This window comes from Mustela erminea, chromosome 12 (assembly GCF_009829155.1).
Source record: "Mustela erminea isolate mMusErm1 chromosome 12, mMusErm1.Pri, whole genome shotgun sequence".
NCBI classification, from domain to species: domain Eukaryota; kingdom Metazoa; phylum Chordata; class Mammalia; order Carnivora; family Mustelidae; genus Mustela; species Mustela erminea.
Genome location: NC_045625.1, coordinates 84,102,162 through 84,124,969, shown reverse-complemented (window position 1 = coordinate 84,124,969; position 22,808 = coordinate 84,102,162). Strand labels below are relative to the sequence as shown.

The 22,808-nt window shown below is 46.8% G+C and overlaps 1 protein-coding gene across 4 annotated transcripts in view; it reads right to left on the bottom strand.

The window, feature by feature from the left end:
- KANK1 (KN motif and ankyrin repeat domains 1) overlaps positions 1-22,808 on the bottom strand; it is a 195,941-nt gene that overhangs the window by 73,147 nt on the left and 99,986 nt on the right. Inside the window, exon 1 of one of the 4 annotated variants that reach the window (XM_032306225.1) lies at positions 1,777-1,914. The exons of the other annotated variants lie outside the window; for them this stretch is intronic. The gene's annotated coding sequence lies outside the window, so the exon portion shown is untranslated. Of the gene's footprint in view, positions 1-1,776; positions 1,915-22,808 lie in introns of those variants that run through there. 4 annotated transcript variants of the gene reach the window in all.

Here is a 22,808-nt window from a genome sequence, read left to right as displayed (position 1 = left end):
CAAAACGGGATCCCTGGACCAGCAGCATCACCATCCCCATCACCAGCGAACTTGCTAAAAATGCACATTTCTCTCCTACCTTCCTCCCCCTACTTCCTCTCTCTCTCTCACACACACACACACACACACACACGCACTCAAACAGTGACCGCGCTCACAGAAAGGGAATGCACTAAAAGCTCAGGAAATTCTCAGAGACGGGTGTCCTGGTTTCTCTCTTGCACCAAGTATTTGGCACCTGAAATGAACATCTTTTATAAGGATGGCCCAGAATTCATATGAAAATTGAAGATGAAGCCAGAAAGATACATCTGTTGCAGCAGACGGAGTCTTCGGGTCAAAGCATACAGGGGTGAGGAGACCGTGGCTGGGAGCGGTCAGTCAAGTCTGCGGTTCCACGCTGCTCCGCAGGGCGTACCCGATGGCCACAGTGTTTCCCCTGATCAAGGGAACAGAGTCCTGAGACTCTGCCTGGAGATTCCGATTCCCTGATCCCGGCACGGTGTGTGAGATGTGCTGCTACAGGAGAAGTCTGAAGACCACTGTGCTTTATAGGACTCTCAGTCCTCACACGTCCCTGTCTCTCAAAGTGCAGCCCGGGACCAGTACTGTCACGCAGGGATTTATCAGAAATGCATGTTCTTGGGCCCCAGCCCAGGCCGCTGAATCGGAAACTTCCGGTGGGCCCAGTGGTTGGTATGTTAGCAAGTCCCACAGCCAATTCCAAAACTATGGCATGGGACCATTTCCAAAACTCTTCTATCTTTTAAGTGGAAATTACCAGCTGTTACCCAAACACCTAGTTTTTGGTGAGAAGCACAGAGAAATGCTGGCCTCATTGCGGGTGTGTGTGTGTGTGTGTGTGTGTGTGTGTGTGTGTGTGGCTTGTATCTTTTTTCTGGAAGCGATGGTCTTCTTACCATGAACAGGACGAAGGAACATGCTGAAGACGGTCTGCTGTAATCGGGAATTACCCACCCGGGGAGGAGCATGGAGTCGAGCACAGGGCCTAAACAAACAAACAAAAATCCATTGCACCAGTGTGGTGGGACTTTTGAAAAATACCATGAAATTTTACTTGTGTTGGAAAGACCATCGAACAGCAACAGGAAACACAGGAAACACTCAAGTGTCCGCTGTGATGAGGTGTCTAGATGCTGTCCTTTCTGTTCCCAAACGATGGTTTAGTCAAGAAACATATTCTCCACAGAGGTATGAAAACCGGCTCATCGGTCCCTTTTGTCCAAAGGCAAGAGGACTGCTTGAAAACTCGAGCAACGCAAGGTCAAAAACATGTACTACCCAAAAACATGTACTACCCAGAGGGTTTTTGAAACTCCCCAAATCAAATGCTAAGTTCTATGGTTTTTAGCAAACACACTGTTCAAAGGAGAGATTTTACCACGTTTAGTTGGTATCCAGAAGGCGGCAGGACCCAAGGAAAGTCAAGAACCTCTGAATTTCGGGGCACCTGGGTGGTTCAGTCGGGTAAGTTCCTGCCTTTGGCTCAGGTCACGATCCTGGGGTTCTGGGACCGAGTCCCACGCCCAGCTCCTTGCTCAGTGGGAAGCCTGCTTCTCCCTCTGCATCTGCCCCTGCTTTTCCCTCTGCTGCTCCCCCTGCTTGCACCCTTTCTCTCTGACAAACAAAATCTTTAAAAAGGAAAAAAAAAAAGAAAGAAACTCTAAATTTCAGCCTCTTTTACCAGACACAAATCTGGACCTAAGGCCTAACACTGAAATGTTCTAAGATATGAAGGAAAATCCGTTCCCTTACCTGGAAACCTCTTTTCCTCGGGCCTTAATTTAAGAGCTGCTCATGAGGCCGGGGGCTCACTCACGACGGCAGAGATCGGAGGAGCAAAGTGGCAGCCCAAGACCAGGAGCCTGGAAACCATGTTTTCATTTCCACGTGGCCTCGAATGACCTCCAGGACTCTGGCAACGTTACTTAAATGCTGTGGGTCCCAGTTCGCTATGGTGGGGCGAGGCCAGCTCTGTAGTAACAACTCCAGGGCAGACAGACATCCTGCGACTCTGTAACTGGGCTTGGTCAATCCTAGGCTCCCCTGGGCTGATGTTGCCAAATCATGTCAGACCCCATGGGGCGGTGTGCATGGGTCAGCAGGACACAGGTCTTGCCTCCCAGAACCACCCCCCCCAAACGTCTGGAAGCTCCCCCTGGCCCAGGGATGCCCCCAGAGAATGACCACCAGGCAACAGTGAGGAGGTGCTGCAAGAGGAGGGTTCTGGATTCTTCTCCAACTCAGCACTCAGAGGGGCTGCTTTTGTCCTGCCCCTTCCAAACGAAGGTATTGTCTCTCTTTAGAGGCAATAGTAGCACATTTTCAACAATAGAGAAAATCATAAGAGAGAAAGCGAAAAAGCAGTTACAATGCTTACGAATGGTCATCGACATTCTGGGGGGTGGCATCCTAATTCTTCCCTGTGCGTACATACGTGTCTACATATTCATTCCCAAACACGCTACTTTATTTTTCTTTCGTCTCTTCTATTTATTGCTGAGCAGCATTTTTTTTTTTAACAGGTTACAATCTTTTTATCCTTTTACCTACTGCCGTTTCTGGGATGGAGCAATTATGAATACATTTGAATAAATTATTCATATAAATTATGAATAAAGCTTCTAGGAACATCTCCCACACATCTTTTTGGGGACATGTGTTTATACACTCGGGAGCAGAACAGCTAGATCATGGAGAATGTACGGTTAACTTTCCAAGAAACACCCCAACTTCTTTCCAAAGGGGTTGCAACATTTTATATTCTCACTGGCAACATTCACAAGTTCAAGTCCTTGCTCATCGACAGTCAGCTGTTGTCGGCCATCACTGCTGGCGGTCTGACGTGCCTCGGTCTCCCCAGTGACCGGCATTTCTGAGCATCTTCTCCTGGGCTTAGTAGCCGTCACAGACCTTCTTCTGCAGCAACTCTGTGCACATCTTTTGTTCATTCCTCCTTGTTTGTCTTTTTGCTCTTGAATTACAGTAATTCCTTATATATTTTGGGTAAGAGTCCTTTTTGGGATTTGTGAGTGTTAAAATATCACGAATACTTCCGCAGCAGGTTGTTGCTTGCATTTTTGTTTTCCTGACGTTGCTTTTTTGAAGAACAAAAGTTTCAAATTTTGGGAAGCCCAGCATATCAGTTTTCTTCTTCCGTGGTGAGCGCGTTGGTGTCTTGTGCTAAGAAATGTTGCTTGCCCCTGAGATGCAGAGACATTATTTTCTGTTTTCTTCCAGAAACTTTAAGAGGTTTTTGTTTTTTCTATGCTTCAACTCAAATTAATTTTTGTAGATGGTATGAGGCAGGGTCCAGCTTAATTTCTCTCCATCTGAATAACCAATCGTCTCAGCACTTTTAACATTTTAACATTTATAGGAGCCATCTTTTATTTTATTTTATTTTATTTTATTTTTAATTTTTTATTTTTTATAAACATATATTTTTATCCCCAGGGGTACAGGTCTGTGAATCACCAGGTTTACACACTTCACAGCACTCACCAAAGCACACACCCTCCCCAATGTCCATAATCCCAGAGTTAATTTATTTATCTGAGAGAGCACAGGAGCAGGGGGAGAGGCAGAGGGAGAATGAGAGACAGAGAAGCTGTTTTCCTGCTGAGCAGGGAGCCAGACGTGGGGCTCGATCCCAGGGTCTCGGGATCATGACCTGAGCGGAAGACAGAGGCAGAACCAACTGAGCCACCCAGGTACCCCTTTAAGAGCCATCTTTTGGAGATAATACCTGCATCCCGCCTTTTTAACAGCGGCAGAATGTTCCGTTTCGTGATTGGGCCATATTTTATTTGACCTTCTTTCTTTTGTTATTGAATATTTCAATTATTTCCAATTTGTTCATATTACAAATACTCTGGGAACACGCTTTCACATTTGGCTTCGTGCACCTGTCCAATAACGTGCCGTCGATGAATTCCAAGATGTGGATTTATGACATGAAAAGACACGGCCTGTGCATTCCGATGGGTCACCCTGAAGAAAGGTGAACTCTCAGCAAAACCGCATGGGAGGGCCAATGCAACCGTAATCCATGTCTATCTTTACTGCTTTTAACACAGTAAACACACCACCAAGACAACACACCCGGAACCTCTCTGCATACAATACGCTCTTATGAAGTTTGAATTTCCTATGACAATTTCTGTTGTTCAACACGGGGTTCTCTGCTTACTCTTCTGCCTTGGCTCAGAGCACCTTCTATTTTGTAAACTCAGTCCCTGTCCATAGTATTAATGTTGTCTCTGGAGGTAAATTTATAGAAAATATTTCTCTCATCCAGAAATCTAAGAGTGAGAACCCCTGGAATGACTTATAGTGGCTCATTACCTACCACATCATGGGGGGCCTGGTGTGTAAGCAGTCGGTCAGAGCAGAGATGGGAATACGTTCTAGACTCCTGTCCTAGGACTGAAGAGGTCATTGTATCAAAAGAACAGCCAAGGACATACACATGCAGCCCACAGGAGCAGATAGTTAGGGAAAGTGCCGGTGAACCACAGAAGAAAGTTCAAGCTATTGCTGCCACTGTGAGGCCAGATGAAGTTAATAGACCCATCTGTGAACTACATAAAATTTTCTGAAGCTATGAAACCAAGATTTTTTTTAAAAGAGAGCCAAGGGAAAAATATGAAATGTATATATATTAACACACACACACACACACACACACACACACACACACATTTTGGAAGTGCTCTTACAGAAACAAAACCACATATTCAAGTAAAGACACAGGAATGTATTACACACAACGTCGTATGATCATAAAACTCTCGGTTGCCGTAGTCTAACGATGCTCTCTAAAATCGCTTTCAGTTCAAATCCTGGTTTTGTAGGTGAGAACATTTCCTGAAATAATAGAGGTTAACAGGCAGAATAGAGTCCCAGAAACTAGTTAGCGGTGGCCCCGGGCCCCTCCAGGTGATGAGAGCAAGGCACTTAACAGCTTCTTCCCTATGATGGAAGCAAGAGGAAATGGAACATTCCTCTCTGAATTTACCCTAATTTCTTATTTAGTTCTTTTTTTTTTTTTTTTTTTTAATTATTTGTCAGAGTGAGAGAGAGCGTGAACACAGGCAGACAGAATGGCAGGCAGAGGCAGAGGGAGAAGCAGACTCCCTGCCGAGCAAGGAGCCTGATGTGGGACTCGATCCCAGGACGCTGGGATCATGACCTGAGCCGAAGGCAGCTGCTTAACCAACTGAGCCACCCAGGCGTCCCTCTTATTTAGTTCTTACACTTCTGCCCCCTCTCCTTTCCTTCTAGGGCCTAACCGCTGTCCAAGGAGCCAGTCCTGGAACTCCATGTCCACGGAATGTGTACTTCTTTATTCTTCTCACCGGCAGGAACACAGGGCCTCTGGAATAGAGAATGCTGGAAGATTGTGGAAGACACTGGGAACCACGGTTAATCCCTAACTGGGTAATTCTTGTCATCTGAGGCTCAGCAGAGGAGCTCCTCCCAGTACAGGGTCCCCTCTGTGTCACCCTCACTTGCCTGTGAGACAACAGTGACACCCAGAGTCGGAGCCCACTGAAGCACTCTGTCCTGCCAGGCGGCTCATCGTGGTCTGCAAAGGCACCAGCACCCCTTGGAGCAGGTCCGAAATGCAGTGGGCTGACCCCATCACAGCCCCAGGACATCAGAATCAGCATTTCAACAATTGCCCAAAACATGCAAGAAAGCACGGTTTCACAGAGATCTCTGCACCACGTTCGCGTCTCTGCAAAGTCTGCACGCCGGGGAGAGCACTGACTTGACCCGTTCCATCGATTTCTCTTTATTTCCTGACCTCCTGGTTTCACTTTGCAAGACTTAATTTGTACCTGTTCCTTTAGGGCCCAGGGGCACAGAGGCAAACCCCGAACTCCAATACCAGCTGTCGACAGAGAAAGGCAGTTACACGTTTGCTTTCCACCAACCATAACTTGCCCCCAACTCTTGGCCAACTGCTCTGCTATGAAAATATTGGGATTGCAGATGCTAAAATAGCACAGTACCCTCTTGACATTTTCACCAAGTCCGCATTAACGCAGGCGGCAAGGGACCATTTTGTCGTTCTACCGGGGACTGCGAGAGGACACAAAGTGGCACCCTCTTCCCTGCATTTGTGCTTTAAGCTCCTGTCTCGTTCGGTCCCACCTTCTCACTGGAGAGAGGGGGAGGAAGTGATGGAGATGCTGCCTTGCAGGCGCCCGGCCCTGTGAGCTGCCCCGTCGTCCCACCGGCCCCCTGGAGCTGCCCCATAAGAGCTGCAGGCTCCAGGCATGCTCCACACCCCCCATGGCGGGCTGCTGGGGGCGAACGATGCTCAAAAACGCGATGGATATGGGGGCGCCTGGCTGGCTCTGTCGGTAGAACGAGCAACTTTTGATCTCGGGGTCTTGAGTTCAAGCCCCACATTGGGCGTAGAGTTTCCTTAAACAAATAGGTAAACAAACAAACAAACAAACAACAAAACAAAACGAAACAAAAAAAAACCCCAAGATGGATACCATCGTCATGTGAATATTCACGCTGAATGAAAACCCTGATAGGCCTTTAAGAAGGAATGTGAGCCGTCAAGCTCCAACAAGCCAAGCCCGAACAGAAACCGTTTGGGTGTCAAAGCTGCTGCTCCGAGCCAGGGTGCGCACACACGCGTGCTAGTCTGAACAGCTCAGGAGGGAAGGGCTGCCGTGGGCGCGGACACCACACACGACCGACTTTCATCCGTGAGCTGCATTCCAGGACATTATGGGGCCAAATCCACGCTCTAGGTCAGGTCAGGGGCTGAGGGCAATTATCAAAGATTCTTAAAATTCCACTCATTTGCTGGCTCCAAGTTCTTTTTTTTTCCAGTGCCTTGAACCAAGGTGACCATATAGCTCATGATCCAAACTGGGACACTTCGGAGAATGCTAGAATGTTAAGTAGAAGGGATGCTGGAAAAAGAGGCATAAAGTGGGATGGTCCCAGTTCCCAGACAAACTGGGACAGATCACCTCTGAGCCTTTAAAGAACTAACAGGAAAAAGGGAGAGAGAGGGGACTGCCAAGATAGAGAAACACTGAGACGGCTATAAAAACAGAACCCAGTCGTAAAACAGGCATCTTCTATACATCCTACTTCCACGAGGTTCTCTAGGTTCTTACTAAACAGACAGAGTGACAACGCACGGCGGGGGCTGAGAACTGCCGCAGGAACAAGCAGCGTCCGACAGAGCTGCGCGGGTCTCCCTGTCCTCACCCCTGAGCATAATGCCAGTAACAGGATTTTCTAGAGCGGGAGGCTCTGAATAATACCAGCTCCGACATTCTCCGGGGAACCACATGCGACGCTGACGTGCATTGTTTCCCTTGAACTCCGCATCTCAGAGCTGGATTGTCGAAATGGTTTCAGGACAAAAAGCCCCCCACGTTCTATTCTAAACCAAACCCGACAGTAGACTCGTCCTCGCGGTGCAATTTTATGATGTTTTCACATGTGTCATCTTAGCTAGGCTGCAAAACCGCTTCGGGAGAGATGTCCCCCCTGTAACAGACCAGGAGGCTGCGTTCAGACAAGTGAGCTCCCGGCCCTACAATGGTGCTGACCGGCCAGACGGCGCGCCGCCCCCCGCCTGACCCCCACCTCCCTGAGCTGCAGGCTTTGCGGGCACAACTATCGTCCTCGTTTCCTAAGGATCTAGCACTCAGAGCCTAGGACAGCCAACGCTCAAAATTATTGTAATGAACATTAGTACATTTCGATTCTTGTGTCTGTGTTCTCATTTTATGACCCAGAGAAGGCGAATATGAAGTATTATATGTGCAGAATATTGGTAAAGAAATACTGAGATGATTCTAGTAAAGAATGAGAAAAGAGGGGCACCTGAGTGGCTCAGTCGGTTAAGTGTCCGACTCCTGATTTCAGCTCAGGCTAGGATCTCAGGGCTGTGAGATGGCGCCCCACGGGGGCTCTGCACTGGGTGTAGAGCCTCCTTAAGATTCTCTCCTTGTGCCCCACCCCCCCCAAAGGGAAGAAAAATAAAGAGAGAAGAAACAAGTTTACTACTATGTAGTTCGCTCCACATATAGGAGAAGGAGCCTCCAGAAACAGGATGTGAAAGCAGAAGGTTGAGGGGCGCCTGGGGGACTCAGTCATTTAAGCATCTGCCTTTGGCTCAGGTCATGATCCCAGGGGTCCTGGGATCCAGCCGCGTGTCAAGCTCCCTGCTCAGCGGGAAGCCTGCTTTTCCCTCTCCCTCTCTAGCCCTGCCTGTGTTCCCTCTCTCATTCTCTCTCTCTGTCTCTGCTCTCTCTGTCAAATACATAAAAAATCTTAAAAAGAAAGAAAGAAAGAAAAAGAAAGGAAGGAAGGAAGATGGTTGAAATGTACTAGGCCAAACCGATCCTTTACTTTTGCCCTCAATTCCTCGAACGTGAATGACAGCTCCGTGAAAAACACTTTCCCGAGGCTACCCACTGAAGCTCTTGGATCAGGGCTGGTATTTCTTATCTCTGCTAGAAGTGTGGGCCAGAAAGAAAAACTAAGGTCATTCAGCATCTTCTCTAGCATTTGTTCTGAGTCAACAAGGAAAAAAACAGCGTGGAAGACTTGGTGAGATGCCGTGTGGGCTTTCGCTCCCCGTAGCTTCCTGTCGTGATTCTCCCTGGTGGATACTAGGGAGGCATACCGCTGTTGTCAGACCTTTCTCTTCAAGAGCACTCTCTGAAAGGCAACTGAAATGATGAAAACAAACCAACCCCCAAATGAGAAACAGAGTGGGGATTAAGTACACATTTAATGGGGAAAGAGTGTGAACACTAAAAACTACACTTGTTTTCTGCAGTTTTCACCGCTTTGAGACCTGACCGGTCCCAGAGATTAATAGTTATAGTGGATTAAGTTTCATACAAAGGCACAGAAAAGAACACCGAGGTATAAAAGCGACCCTGCAAGTCAAGCTTCTGTAATGCTCACAGTTCATCCACAGAACAAGAGTACAACACAACATCTGTGTTTATGATGCTAAGAAATAGTAAAACATCCTTATGTGATAATGACATAACTACCCGGAACTTAGGTGCCTGCTTGGAACACTAATGAGAATAGAAAATAATCAAATACATACATAAATGATCACAAATAGATCCAGGAACTTTGCTGAAGCTGAAACCTTAAACCCGTGGCCAATTTACTCTTCTTTCACGTACAATTCTATTAAATCTGGCTATTTGGCCCTCTCTCCTCCACAGCTCCCAGCAGATTATAAGTCTGGGGGACTTATAATCCCCCAAGGCAAATTCCTACAGCGGGGAAGAGAGGTTAAAATGATGCTTGGAGTGCCCGGGTGGCCTAGTCGGTTGAGCATTCAACTCCTGATTTCAACTCAGGTCATGATCTCAAGGTCATGACCTCTGTGCTAGGCATGGAGCTTGCTTAAGATTCTCTCTCTCTCTCCCTCTGCACCTCCCTTCTTCCCATTCCCATTTCTCTCTAAAATAAAATAATGCTTGAAAAGGCAGAAACAGCCCTATAAACTATACAGTTCCTAGGGATGCTGTTATTACTATAGCATAACATAATAATTATGATCGACAGTGACGGCCCTAACTTACTAAGAGAAGCGTAGATTGTGTTTAGTAGGTTGCTTAAGAAAGTCCGTAAATATATAACCAATTTCAGAAAGTTTTTAAACCAAAATGGTTCAAGCAAGAGGGGGACACAGAAGACATCATCCCGGGGACAAACCCCGAGCCACTTGGAAAGCTCAGCTATCCAGAACAGTGTATTCTCTGCTGTAGAAATATAACCTACGATTTACTACAGTTTATTTTAACTATAAGAAAATATTTCCTATGGTGCCTGGTGGCGTTCATATTTTCCAAAGGTCAACGGTGACGGTTGAAACAGGTATCCTCAGCAAACATAGAAAAACATAAAAGTAAAACAAAGCGTCAAGCAAGGACATTATTAGTTGACTGCCAAGCCCTGAACTGTTAGCCCGGGGTGGGGGGGGGGGTCTCCCACCAAGCTTCAGTCCTCCTGCTGCCCCAGGGTAGCCCAGCTGGGACCCAGGACCTGCTAAGTGCCCCACACACAGCTGCTGAAATACCTCTGTAATTTTGTGGCTAAGTCAGATCATGAAGGCCAAAAACGTAATTTGTGCTCAAATCATGAAATGCTTTCTTTAAAAAAAGAAATACTTCCGGGACACCTGGGTGGCTCAGTGGGCTAAGCCTCTGCCTTTGGCTCAGGTCATGATCTCAGGGTCCTGGGATCGAGTCCTGCTTCGGGCTCTCTGCTCAGCGGGGAGCCTGCTTCCCCTTCTCTGCCTCTCTGCCTACTTGTGATCTCTCTGTCAAATAAATAAATAAAATATTAAAAAAAAAATTAAAAAAAGAAATACTTCCTTAACCGTTTACCTAATTTTTGTCCCCCAAACCAAGGTACATATATTAACTTTGAAACACGAGAGACTCCATTTCTTAAAAACGGGACTTCTCTCATGTCGCTGATTATTAACTTCAGGCCACATTCTTAAACTCCTAAAAATGTCACAGTAGAATTCATCCTTTCTCCCCAGGTTAATGGTAACTGATGCTTGTTCTCAAAACAGCGGCACCTGCACAAAAATCACAGGTACTTATCACCTGGATTGGAACGACAGTGACCGCGAAGATTTAAAAATCTCTGCTTCCTTTAACTGCCTTTCTGGAAGACGACAGAGCCTGGTCTCCAGACCCACCAGACCAGGATTCTCGCTACTTCGTTACCAAGGTTCAAAAACAGACGGTACTTAAAGATACGTCTTCCTACGTGCAAAACCAATCAAAGCTAAGTCTGGTCCATTTATCTTTTTTTTTTTTAATTTTTTTTTTTAAGATTTTATTTATTTATTTGACAGAGAGAAATCACAAGTAGATGGAGAGGCAGGCAGAGAGAGAGGAAGGGAAGCAGGCTCCCTGCTGAGCAGAGAGCCCGATGCGGGACTCGATCCCAGGACCCTGAGATCATGACCTGAGCCGAAGGCAGCGGCTTAACCCACTGAGCCACCCAGGCGCCCCATGGTCCATTTATCTTAACATCCCTTGCTCTTACACAAAATACTCACGGGAGAAGCTCCCTAGAATGGAGATCAAAATTTTAACTGCACAGTAAATTAAACCACACACACAGAAAAGAATATATTGCACAGAATATCTTATTCTGCAAAGAAAGCACTGAAAGAGTTAACTAATACAGAAAGTTGTTTCTAAGCAACAACAGAGCAAATCTTAAAACAAATACAGTAAAAGTTTGTCATCAAAAAGATATCTTAAAGTAGTGACTTTGAAAACCTATGAAAGTTATGGACCTTATCACCAGAAAGTGTAGGTAAGTGTACACACACACACACACACACACACACACACATCTTCATGAAATTTCAAAGGAAGATGGAGAGGCAAGAGTGCTCCCCGCCCCCAACAGATCCATGGTTCAATACTTTGGTTTCTAAGTGTAAGATCTTCCCAAATCCTGATCTAACCAGCAGCTTAACAATGACTTTCCTTTCACTATTTTTACGTTTCCAAAATAGACTCTCTCTTTCTTTTTGTTATTTATAAAATAGTTCATAATACATTAAATTGGGGGAGGCTATAAAGTAGGAGAAAGAAAGATAAAATTTACTCAGGCATAAACTGCATCAAAAAAGAAGTCTTCTAGAACACTAGGCGTACTTACCAGCGCCATCACGTCGACACTGGCTTATGGAGAGGAAAGGCTGCCAATTGGAGGCATAAAAATAAAACTCTCAAAATACCAAAAGGAAGCATTAACTTTCTTCCATCTATAGAAGCTTTTCAGATGAAAGAAAAGAAGGTGGCAGGTACCTATTGACTTTGAAAGACAGAGAAACAAATTGGCCTTTAGAAGATTCAATTAAATTTCCAATAAGAATTACCTGCCACAAAAGTTCTTGTGTAACTTGAACTTTTCTCCCTGTCAAAGATGACGGATTCGACCGGCTGTCCACTCACGGCAATGCAGATCCCTGCCCAGTTCTGGTGGCTGCACAGGTCCGTGAACCCAAAATTCAGGGTTGGAAACTGATAAAAGCAACCTCACAGGCTTCGGGGATTTAGCAAAAGCAAACACTTGTTCAAAACCTGATCTGCCCCTCAACACCACTCTCCTCTTCCCAGTTTTGAGTTTGCCCAAATGTAAATTCATTCAGAGAAGTTGCTGGAAAAATATTATCTGGCTTTTTTGGCTTTGTTTTGTTTTTTAGAGAGAGAGACAGAGAGTGTGTGTGTGTGAGTGTGAGAGAGAGAGAGAGAGAGAGCGTGCCTAAGCTGGGGGGTGGTAGGCAGAGGGAGAGGGAGAGAATCTTAAGCAGGCTCCACACCCAGTGTGGCTTGACCTCATGACCCTGAGGTCATGACCTGGGCCGAAATCAAGAGTTGGCCACCGAACCGACTGAGCCACCCAGGTGCCCCAATATACGTGTATTTTTAAAATCTCCTTTGGTAATTGTGATGGGTAGTGAAGACGAGGAACCACACTGTTGGAGAACAGTAGGAAAACAGTGAGATTGACTAAAACCTGTATGCACCATTGCAGAAGTTTGTGATTCCTTACAAAAAGGACAAAAATGAAAGTGAGTGGATGAAGAAAAAGTATTAATACATTGTGAACGTCAGTTGTACTTTTTCTTGTTCTACTAATATGGAATTCTTATTTTCCTAATAATAGAAAGGGATGAATATTCTATTTTAAGGACTGGCTCTCGTCTCAAGGGAGCTTATTAGGAATAGGATGTTAGGAACATTTCCTTCCGTGGGCCGTATTAGTCTTAGTAACATTTTAGGGAAAGGGTTTTTTGCACAAATAAAGTCAGGGTTTGCAGTTCTCTGAAAAGTATACTAGGGAACAGAGAGAAGCACAGACGTGCCGCCAAAGACCTCAGAATCTAGCCGGGAGATGTGACCTTCACATAGGTGCCAAATGAGATCAGAGGGAGGGCAAAGGTTCCACGGAGCAGAGGGAACCTGGGTAAGGGCTTAGGGGTGCCAGGAATCTGGAGGGGTCAAGAGGAGGTTTGGTGGAAGTAGGCAGGGGCCACTTTGTAGAGTCACCAAGGGGAAGCCAAAATGGCAGGGCATGGGTCTGGGGAGGAGGACACACAGCAGTTAGGGGGAAAGCCTTGGAGTCCTGATGGCCAACTTCCCACCTCTGTCCTGAGCGGGGTCATTACGATAGTCCCCTCGTTCTGCTTGCCAGTGATGGGTTTAGGAAAGGACATGGGACTCCATTCTGGTCAGTGAGAGGTAAAGAGACTTTCTCCAGGGCACTTCTGGGGAGAGATTCCTCCCCTCCTGAAACAGACTCACAATGCCCTACCCGACTGGGCAGCGGCGCACTCCTGCCGCCATTCTGCTGGCACACGGAGGCTGCACCAGCGGATGGTGGACAGCGCTGGGGAGGGACCCCCTGAGCCCCCGATGCTGTCCCTGAACCCCTGAACCCCTGAATCTGGAGTCTTGCAGGAGTGGCACCATCGGTAGTAACATGAAAGGCACGAGATAGCACTGGACCACTTATTAACAGTTCATACAATGTTTCATTCCCTAATTGTCTTACGGGGCCCTAGAAGTGTGTACAAACTCAAGAGTGAGCAAAACATGGTATAGAAGCTATAAAAATTACCAAAACAAATCACAGGCTGTTTTACTTTGCATGAAATCTCCATCTATCTACGTCACGATACATGAAATAAGCAATTACCTTCTCTATGTTCCCAATGATGACCTTCTCTAACCAGTTTTTAAAACATTTCCCACTCAACTTTTCTCTTAAGATGAACAACATGATCACCAAACTACAGATTCTTTTAACCTCTTAGAACCCCAAAGGTTCAAAAAAAAAGCACAATTATCTCGACAAATAGTGACCTGCAGTGGGTGGGTATGTCATCCCAGAGATCAAAATCTGCGAGTATGGAATTTCAGGAATATTTTTGGTCCTGAAAATCTACAAGAGCTGGCTGCCAAGGTCTGACGTTAAAGGAAACCATGACATCTGACTTAAACAGAAGTTCACTGCGACTACCTTCTATGGCTTGACCAGCTAGCTCCCAGTCGTCATTAAATGGGGCGCCAAATGTCACCTCCTTTTTGTTCAGATCTTTCAGAGACTGTCAGGGGCCAGAGACACTGTTCGTCCTAGGGAGACGGGTATTAATGGTCTAGCCTTTGTCTTCACGGACAGAGGAGCAACCGAAGGGAAGTTAGGACATACTGGAATCTAACTGCATGTTAAGAGTTCTCCAAGAGGCATCCGCTGAGAGCTCCAGAGCACAGAGGGGAGGGAGATAAACCAAACTGCGCTGTGGGAAGGGGTTATCGGAGGGCATCGCCCTTGAAAGCAGTGTTGACGCTGGGAGAGCTGGCCCTGAAGGGAAGGAAGTGTAGTCTTCAAAGAAGACAGGCAGCAGACAGAAAAGCAAGAGCCCCCAGGAGGGGGGTGGTGTGAGGGAGCTGCGGGGAATTAAAATATGCAAGAGCTGGATGACTAAGGGCTTTGTCTACGGAGCCAAGGAGTTTAGATTTTGTTCTGAAAGTATTCAGAGTCACTGAACGTCACATGAGCCCAGGAGCCACTGAATGTCACATGAGCCCAGAAGCTGCAGGACTGTGTTCATTTTTAGGAATTACCACTTGGGTGGAACTAAAGAAAAAGGCCTGCATCTCGGGGGAACAAGGCACTCCTTGGGAATCCCTCCATCATGGAAGCGTACAGAAGTGATGGGGCAGAGAGAGGTCTGGGCTGGAGACTAGTGGTGCAGGATGGTTGGGCCCAAGGGTACAGAGCTGACGAACGTCCAAGAGAAAGGAGAAGACATGACTCTTGAAGTGGAATTCTATGGCATGGAAGCCTGGTTAGGGCTGTTCAGGGGAGACCCCCGGATCCTGGGATGCTCAGGAGGCCACAGAGCCCTTCATAACTTCCACAGATCATTCTGTTTGCAGGGCATAACCGTACTGTATATTTAATCTGCTCGCAGCTCAACTTGTGATTTCATGCCCTCTGTCTCAAGGGCAAAGGGCTAAGAAAATACTTGTGAGTGGGTGGGATTCAAAACTTGGTGTCACGGAACCAAAGCAACAGCACAAGGTCTTCATCGCTCCTAGAACTGCTCCCACCAAGCCATCTGCTCCCACCAACCAGTCACAGCTTGACCTGGCCTTTTTGTTAGAAAACCTTGGAGCCCAGGGTTTCAAACAAGTTTCCTGCAGCCTCTCCCACTCCGCATTGCTCACCTTGCCCCTGTGGCTGCATTTGATGATTACCTTTTATTCTTATCATTATTCCCTTTGTTCTTAACAGGAGCAGTCAGATCCCCAGCAGATGAGCTAGTAATACACACCAAGCACCTAGCACAGTGCCTGACATACAGAGGGCACTCACTAAGCGAGCCATCTGCTATCTACAATACTTTCCCTTCCCTGGATACAGACAGGGCTTGCGCCCATTCCCCTCTCCGCTTTGTCACCCACCTGTCTCTCTAGATGCCAATGAGGTGTCTCAGCGCCCACAAGTTTGCACCCGAGGCTACAGCTGGGCACCCGTCACTGAGAATGGGGCAGCTGTCTGGCTCCCTCCCCAGCAGGAGGGAGAATCAGACATTTGTTATTCATATTTGCTCTAGATAAGGAGGCCTTTTCTCTCTGGACACATGTTTGGGTATTTACAATTTGTTTGTCTGTGATGCATCCAAAAGGAGGCAGGAGAGCAGTTAAGTTACTGAATCAGAAAATGTCATCTTTTCCTAGCAACGCATGTGAGCAGATGGCAAATGACTATTTTTACAGCTTGTTGCTTAATTACATGTAGAAATATTTATTTACATTGTATTTCTGTCTCCTGCGTGCAAACAGCAAGAAACGAAGTTAGGCAGCCGCCAGGAAGGCTGGGGGTCAGGGACAGTGAACGGTGATACAGGCTGGCTTTGTCTTAGCCAATCAGCAAGCCTCAGGCTAGGCAATGGGGAGCAGGGAGCACCCACTTTTCTGCTGAAGGCAAACAGTGCTACGCCGCCCGCCACCGACAGCCATCCAGAGGGACTCCCACCACCCAACACCACGTTTTATCAAATGTGACATGTCACCATCATGAGGTGGGCATTGCTTTACGTACCCCCAATAAAGCAAAAGCACGCAAGATGGGGAGTTGAGGAGAGGCCCCCCTTAGACGAGGGCACCAAAGAGCCACAGAGAAGTAAGCCCACCGTGCAGAATGGGACGTCGGGGAGAGCTTGGTATTGGTACTGGGTGTGGAGGGGGATCTCTGCCCTAGGGTTTGAAGCAGAGCCGGTGCCCCCGCCCCACCCCCCCGGATGTGCATTCTGAATTCACATCTGCAGTGTGGTCCAAACGCCCTCCCGCAGGGCTGCAAACCATGGTCTCCGTTTGTAGCGCCCCCCCGTGACCGGCAGATGCCAACTCTGGGAAAGAAGTGGACCTCCATGGTGGGTACAGGACGTATCCTGTTTCAGAGACATTAATGTGTCAGAGCACCTGGGAACAAAAATACAGCAGGGGAAGAGAGCACATGACCAACGCGGGGCAGCCAGACCCCCCCAGCTGGCAGCAGGTCCCAACCAGCAGCCTGGGGTCTGGGGTTCAGCCTCCGCGCGCTGGTCTTTCTGGCTTCAGAAGCCGGGAGAGAAGCTCAGCTCAGCTTAGATTCAAGTCAGTAAAATGCAGAAAACACCTCGCCGAGGATTACCGAGGAAATGAAACGAATGATTGTATTTCAGTAGTGTTTTGTATAGCACGAAAGCACTGTGCCTATAAAAGTTTATACTTACTACTCTACAGATAAATATCCTGAAGGTCTCCTTTAGTCATATCCTGTGTTTTCTTAAAAACAAAAACAACACTTTTTTTAAAAATGATTTTCATTTGGCAGAGGACTATGCAAACATTAGGGACTTAATAAATCCTTATTAAGGAATAAATAAATACTGTTCACATGTGGCCCTAACCCTATTTAGCTCTAAATCCCTGAGGGCTGGTTACCACTGCTGTCGAACAAAGAAAAGATGGGGAAAATAAAGCCCACCAGCCTAGGACGTGAGGTCTTTATAAAGCGCAAGCAAGGACACAGATCCCAGATGCCCACCCTTGGTCCCCCTGAAACTCACACCTACAACACAACCAAAATAACTGAAGGAAGGTTCCAAGAGCCAGCTTGACATTGGGGTCAGTCAGGAGAGAAGAGAGGGAGCTTCAAAATGGCGGGGTTGCTCAACGCTGAGCACAAGGACACTCTGCATCATCAAACAGCCCCTTTGGGAGACAGAGGCTGACGTCTAGATGTCCTGGAATGTCCTGGCATCTGCCTGTCAGGCTAACAGGAACCGATAAGGAAAGGAGGTCTTTGCCAAAGCACAGCTCGAATCAGGAGGGGAAAGAAGGTACCAGTCTGACAGGGAGAAACCATGGGCCGAAGACGTGGGTCTCCAGTTCCAGCGTGAGTGGTCCAGACTATTCCAAGCGTCTGTGCTTGAGGGAAACAGGAGCTCTCTGGAGAAAGGGCGAAATTCTGAGTCTTCGTTTACACAGTGTCACCCTCAAGATAACACTCAGAAGACCATTTTTTTTTTTTTAATATTAAGAATTTACTTCTAAGAAATCTCCATGCCCAATGTGGGGCTTGAACTCATGACCCCCCGGACCAAGCGTCGCAGGCTCCACCAACCGAGCCAGCCAGGCGCCTCGGGAGACAGATCCTTTGAAAGCATGATCCATGTTTGGCCGGGGATGCCTGACACTTTCTGTTCATTTTATTCTGAACACTTGTTTGGGAAACTATTTCAGGACATTGCTAAGGCGGCTATTTTAGTTAACAAACCAGGGAAACGCAGAGAGCTGTCCAAAACACCACCTCAGAAAAAGTGATCAGACAACCTCCAGTTTGGCCTTTTCTAGACGTTCCGTGAAGAATCAGGTACGTATCAAGACAGAACTTATGACAATGGACAACCATCAGAAGACGCAACCTACAGGTTTCCTTGGATGAAAAGAGCACACACACACACACACACACACACACACACACGGCACGCACGTGGAGGTCTGAGCTGAGGCCCATAAAAAAACAATTTTTCTGGGAAACCTGGAAACAAGGTTTATTTCACCTCGGGCAGGCTGTCAGCCAGCATTTTTGTTGGACTCAAGTTCTTACAGATTTAAATAGTTCCAATTCTCCACTGCTGGCTTACAGCTAAATACTTAACTGTTCTTATCTAGGTACCCTACTTGATAAGGGCTTAGGAAAACATACTAAAAAAAATGTTTAAACAAACTTTTTCTTGATGGTAGCTGTCTTTTCCTCCAGGAGGAAATCTGGCTCTTATCTGCAGGAATTGTTGCCAAAGACGAGACACCTCCGTGGGCTCGGAGGGTCTGCCTGGAAAATAAACAGTCCTTAGGTGCTGTAGACCCTCAGTGGGACCTTTCGGATTCCCCAGCATCTTACGGATTCCAGCTTTGTAGACACTCATCTTGGGCTCCGGTGTCATTTTATAATTTAGAAGTTAGAAGTTAAGGGAAAAAAAGTTTAGTTTGCTCAAGGGCTTAACGTTAGTCTGCGTCAAGATTTAAGCCTCAAACTAAAGACTGTCTGGGTGGACACGGGTACTTAGAGATGGGGCTCTCACTGCTGGTCTGGTAAGAAAGATTTCTGTGGGGGCGCCTGGCTGGCTCAATGGGGTAAACCTCTGCCTTCGGCTCAGGTGATAGTCTCAGGGTCCTGGGATCGAACCCTCCATCGGGCTCTCTGCTCAGTGGATAGTCTGCTTCCCCCACCCTCCGACCACCTGCCTCTATGCCTACTTGTAATCTCTGTCTCTCTGTCAAATAAATAAATAAAATCTTTAAAAAAAAAAGAAAAAGAAAAGAAAAAGATTTCTGTGGTTGTTATTAAGTTATTTTTAAAGGACTTCCTGGTTTGTTATTTTTTAATGCAACTTTTTCAGGTGCTTCTACTCAGCTCTCTAGATGCATGCTAGATCCATTTGAAATTAAGTAATTATTTCTGCATTTACTGTTTGCTCCCACTGGATTTTTAAGCTTCTTCTAGAGCAGGACCCAAGCCTTATTTCTGCCCACGGACATCATGGCCATTATTCACTCCACCGCGCACAGGGTCCCATCACAGAGAGCCCAAGAAGGGCACGGAACAATGAGATGCTAAGGTGACTAGCTTCTTTCTGCTCCAAGGGAAGTCTGCACAGAGACTGAACACACAAGTCATCCATTTCAAATACATTTCACTAGGCTTCAGGTATTACTTGGTTGGCCCAAAAGAGACTACGACTCCCTTATTCCCTTCTTCTCTCTTTTTCTTTTCTTTTTTTTTTTTTTTAAGATTTTATTTATTTGTCAGAGAAAGCAAGCGAGGCAGAGAAGCAGGCGCCTCACTGGGCAAGGAGGAGCTGGATGCGGGACTTGATCATGACCTGTGCTGAGGCAGATGCTTCACAGGCTGAGGCCAGGCACCTCTCCCTTTTTTATTTTCATCCCTTGTTAAGTTCCATGACCTAGCTGGGCAACAAAAGCTCTAAGAGCAGCACCCTGTATCTGGAAGCACAAAGAAAGGCTGAAAACAATTTTAATGAAATACAAAGTTCCTATTAAAAAAGAAAAAAAAAGAAAAATGTGTACAAGCCCATCTTGAAACTCATGATTCTACATGTCCCTGAGCACCATGCTAGATGTGCATTCTGTCGTAATCTGTAGCTTCTGTACAGCCACCAAGCATGGAGGGCAGTGGGCCATGAACCCCAAGACCCCACTTACATGTGGTGACCTCTGCCAGTAACTATCTACGAGGTATCAGCCTCCGAACTTATAGAAACCACTTACCTCTTGTATCTCTCTTCTATTTACAAAGATACCCTCCTTTTGTCTTTAACTTCAGAGGACTACTGAAAAAACTAGCACTTCAACCCACGGGAGGCTTCTAAACATGAAACTTTACACAGATTTGTACACTAGTATAGCAACGTGTGGGTGGTCAAACAGGCTTTTACAGCCAAGATGTTACTACCCAGAGGTAACGGTTCAGAAATCCAGTCGAAGTCTAGAATTATTTTTATCTTCCCCTCTCTGTTCTTCTGTATCGGTGAAATCCCGTTTAAATGTACACATAGTATTCTTACCGAACCAAGAGTTCTAGTTTTCAAAAGAAGACTCGCAGGAAAAGAAAAAATGGAGAAAATGGCTTTTAGACAAACAGAGACTCTCAGGATACTGAAAAGGGTGCTGACAGGATCCGGGGGTACAAGGAGTCAAAGCAGGCGTGCTCACCTGCGGGAGGGACGGAGCCTTAGCACTACGTGTGGTCCTGGGGCAGAAGGGAGGTCCGAGACACGCACAGGCTCTGAGGTGGGGCAGCCCAGCATCTGCTTCTCGGTGCTGTCCCCAGCTGGCTTGGGACCATGCATGTGTACTAATACTTATCAGCACAGCAGCAACTAAAAGCATACTTTGCAAGGTGATAACAAAACATGGAATCATATACCCAGCACCAAGTACAAGGGGAATGTTCTATGAACGGCAGTGGCTTGCACATAACTGGAAGCCCAGACCCCCTGGGGCATGATCAATACCACGTAACTGGATGTCTACCCTTGTGTCTCCTCCACCAGGCTGTGTGTAAGCTCCTGGAGGGCAAGCACCCGGATACCTAAGCCCGTCTGCCAACTCAGGAGACGCTGATCCCCAAGGTTTGGGGTGAAGCCTGGGCAAGTCTATTTAAAACAAACAAACAAAAAACCCAACTACTCAGGGATTCTGAAGATGTACAGCCAAGGTTTAGCCACAGTAACCTAACCCACTATGGCAATCTCTGTCTGCTCAGAACTGAAGAGGCAAGATGGCGCCCAAGCAGTGGGGTTCCGGTTCCACTCTAGGGAGAGGGAACAATCAATAATTAGGCTTAATTTTCACGGCTATGGAATCGTGCAAAGCCCAGTTACATGCTGAATGGGAGCCACAGAAGCTTACCCGTCACTGGGAAAGACGACACCCCTAGAAAAGCTCTTCCAAAACACCTTCTCATCCGCTCTCATAGGCTCTCCCTCCAAACAGGAGAGGAGCTCCAGCAGGAGCTTAAGGACCTTCAAAAATGGTTACAAAGCATAAGAACCCAGTAAATGAGTTTTCAGCTATAAGCTGCCTGTCCTGTCAGGGAGAGCCTGTCCCTTCTTCTGTCCTAGGTTTCAGAAGGCAGTGCTCTGGGTTTGTTCTCTCTCTCTCTCTCTTCCCAAGAGGTGTAAGCAATAGCAGAGGTCCCCAGGGCAAACCAAAGCCAACCGGCAGAAAGCCGGCACGTGGGCTTCCTCGTCACCCGTGTCTGGACTGTCTCCCTCCACCGGCGAGGGCACAGCCTGTGTGTGAAGGTCAAGGCACTGTAGGAGCAAGCCAGGTAGGGCTGGAAAGCGGGGGGCAGGTGCTCGCAGGGCAAACTCTCCTTCAGAAAGAAGAGGGCAACCCATGTTCTCCCTGAGAGAAAAAGAGAAGAAATCTGGCTGTCCTCTGGCTGCAGGAAGACCTGGGAAGGTCAGTCATGGGAAGGGAAGGCCTGGGTTATCGTGGGGCTTCGGTTTCTCATCTCTAGCTGCCTGGAACGGCTTCTCCTGGAACATTTGACAACAGAGATTTCCCAGAACAAAACGACAGAGGCTTGAGGCCTTTGGGTCTTTTGTTCTTTTCGATGGTTCCCAGGGTGTGAAATCTCCGGCTGGACTCGGATTCTTCCCTGTCGTGATGACATAAGAGCTTCCACACTTGCTAAGTCAGTATCACAGAGAACACACGCCGGACTCCAGAGCACCTTGGGGTTTTGCTGACACTCGTTTTACTATATAGTCAGTAATGATTCATAAAGCTCAAGTTTAATGATACGATTTGGGCAGAGCAGATATAAATACCTTAAAATGATTCATTTATCTTGCATTGCAAGTACTAACCGTTGGGTCTAACACGGGATCTGACAGCTGTCCGCTGTTGGGCGACTCTTATCAGATGAGGCCCTACGTAAAATTCTTACCCAGCCACTAGGTGGCTTCCAGTTAAGGAGACAGACTGGATTCAAGACTTTAGATTTCTGGTATTAGGCATTCTGGAAGGATGTGTGCAAGTTAGCCCTTAAGCAAGGATCTACACAGACCAGATGCGAGACAACAGATTAGAGAATTTGGCCCAAGAGGTTTCCCTCTGGTAAATCAAGTGATGACTCGTTTCCAATACAGAATTAAGTTAGTTAGGTGAGCCAGCCTGAGCCCTGTATTTAGGTCAACAGCAAAACTATTCATAGGGCTGAGAAAAGACACAGCACTTTTTATTCTTTCAAACCGTACACTGCTATTTGATGTGACCACAATATTTAATTAAAAAAAAAATTCGTTTTTCTTTTTCTTTTCTTTTTTTTTGCTTTCCTTGCAAAGGATTACTTGTTGCTCTCCTGGGCCCCTGAAATCAGGTTTCAGGTGCTGGGTGGTTAAAGAGTTAATGCCCCACTCCAAGACAGGACTGGCATGTGCTTAATGACCCTGAGTAATACAGAGTGAGAGCATTTCAGAAGACACTAGGGCCTGCACAAAGTCCTTTGGCTTGCCCAGACCTGAACCAGACAACAAAGCACACAACAGAAGACGCTAAACCAGCTGGATACATAGAGAAACAATCTTGCAGAGGAGAGTCTCTTACGGTATTTTAAGATTATAGCAAATTGCTAATATTTCAGTA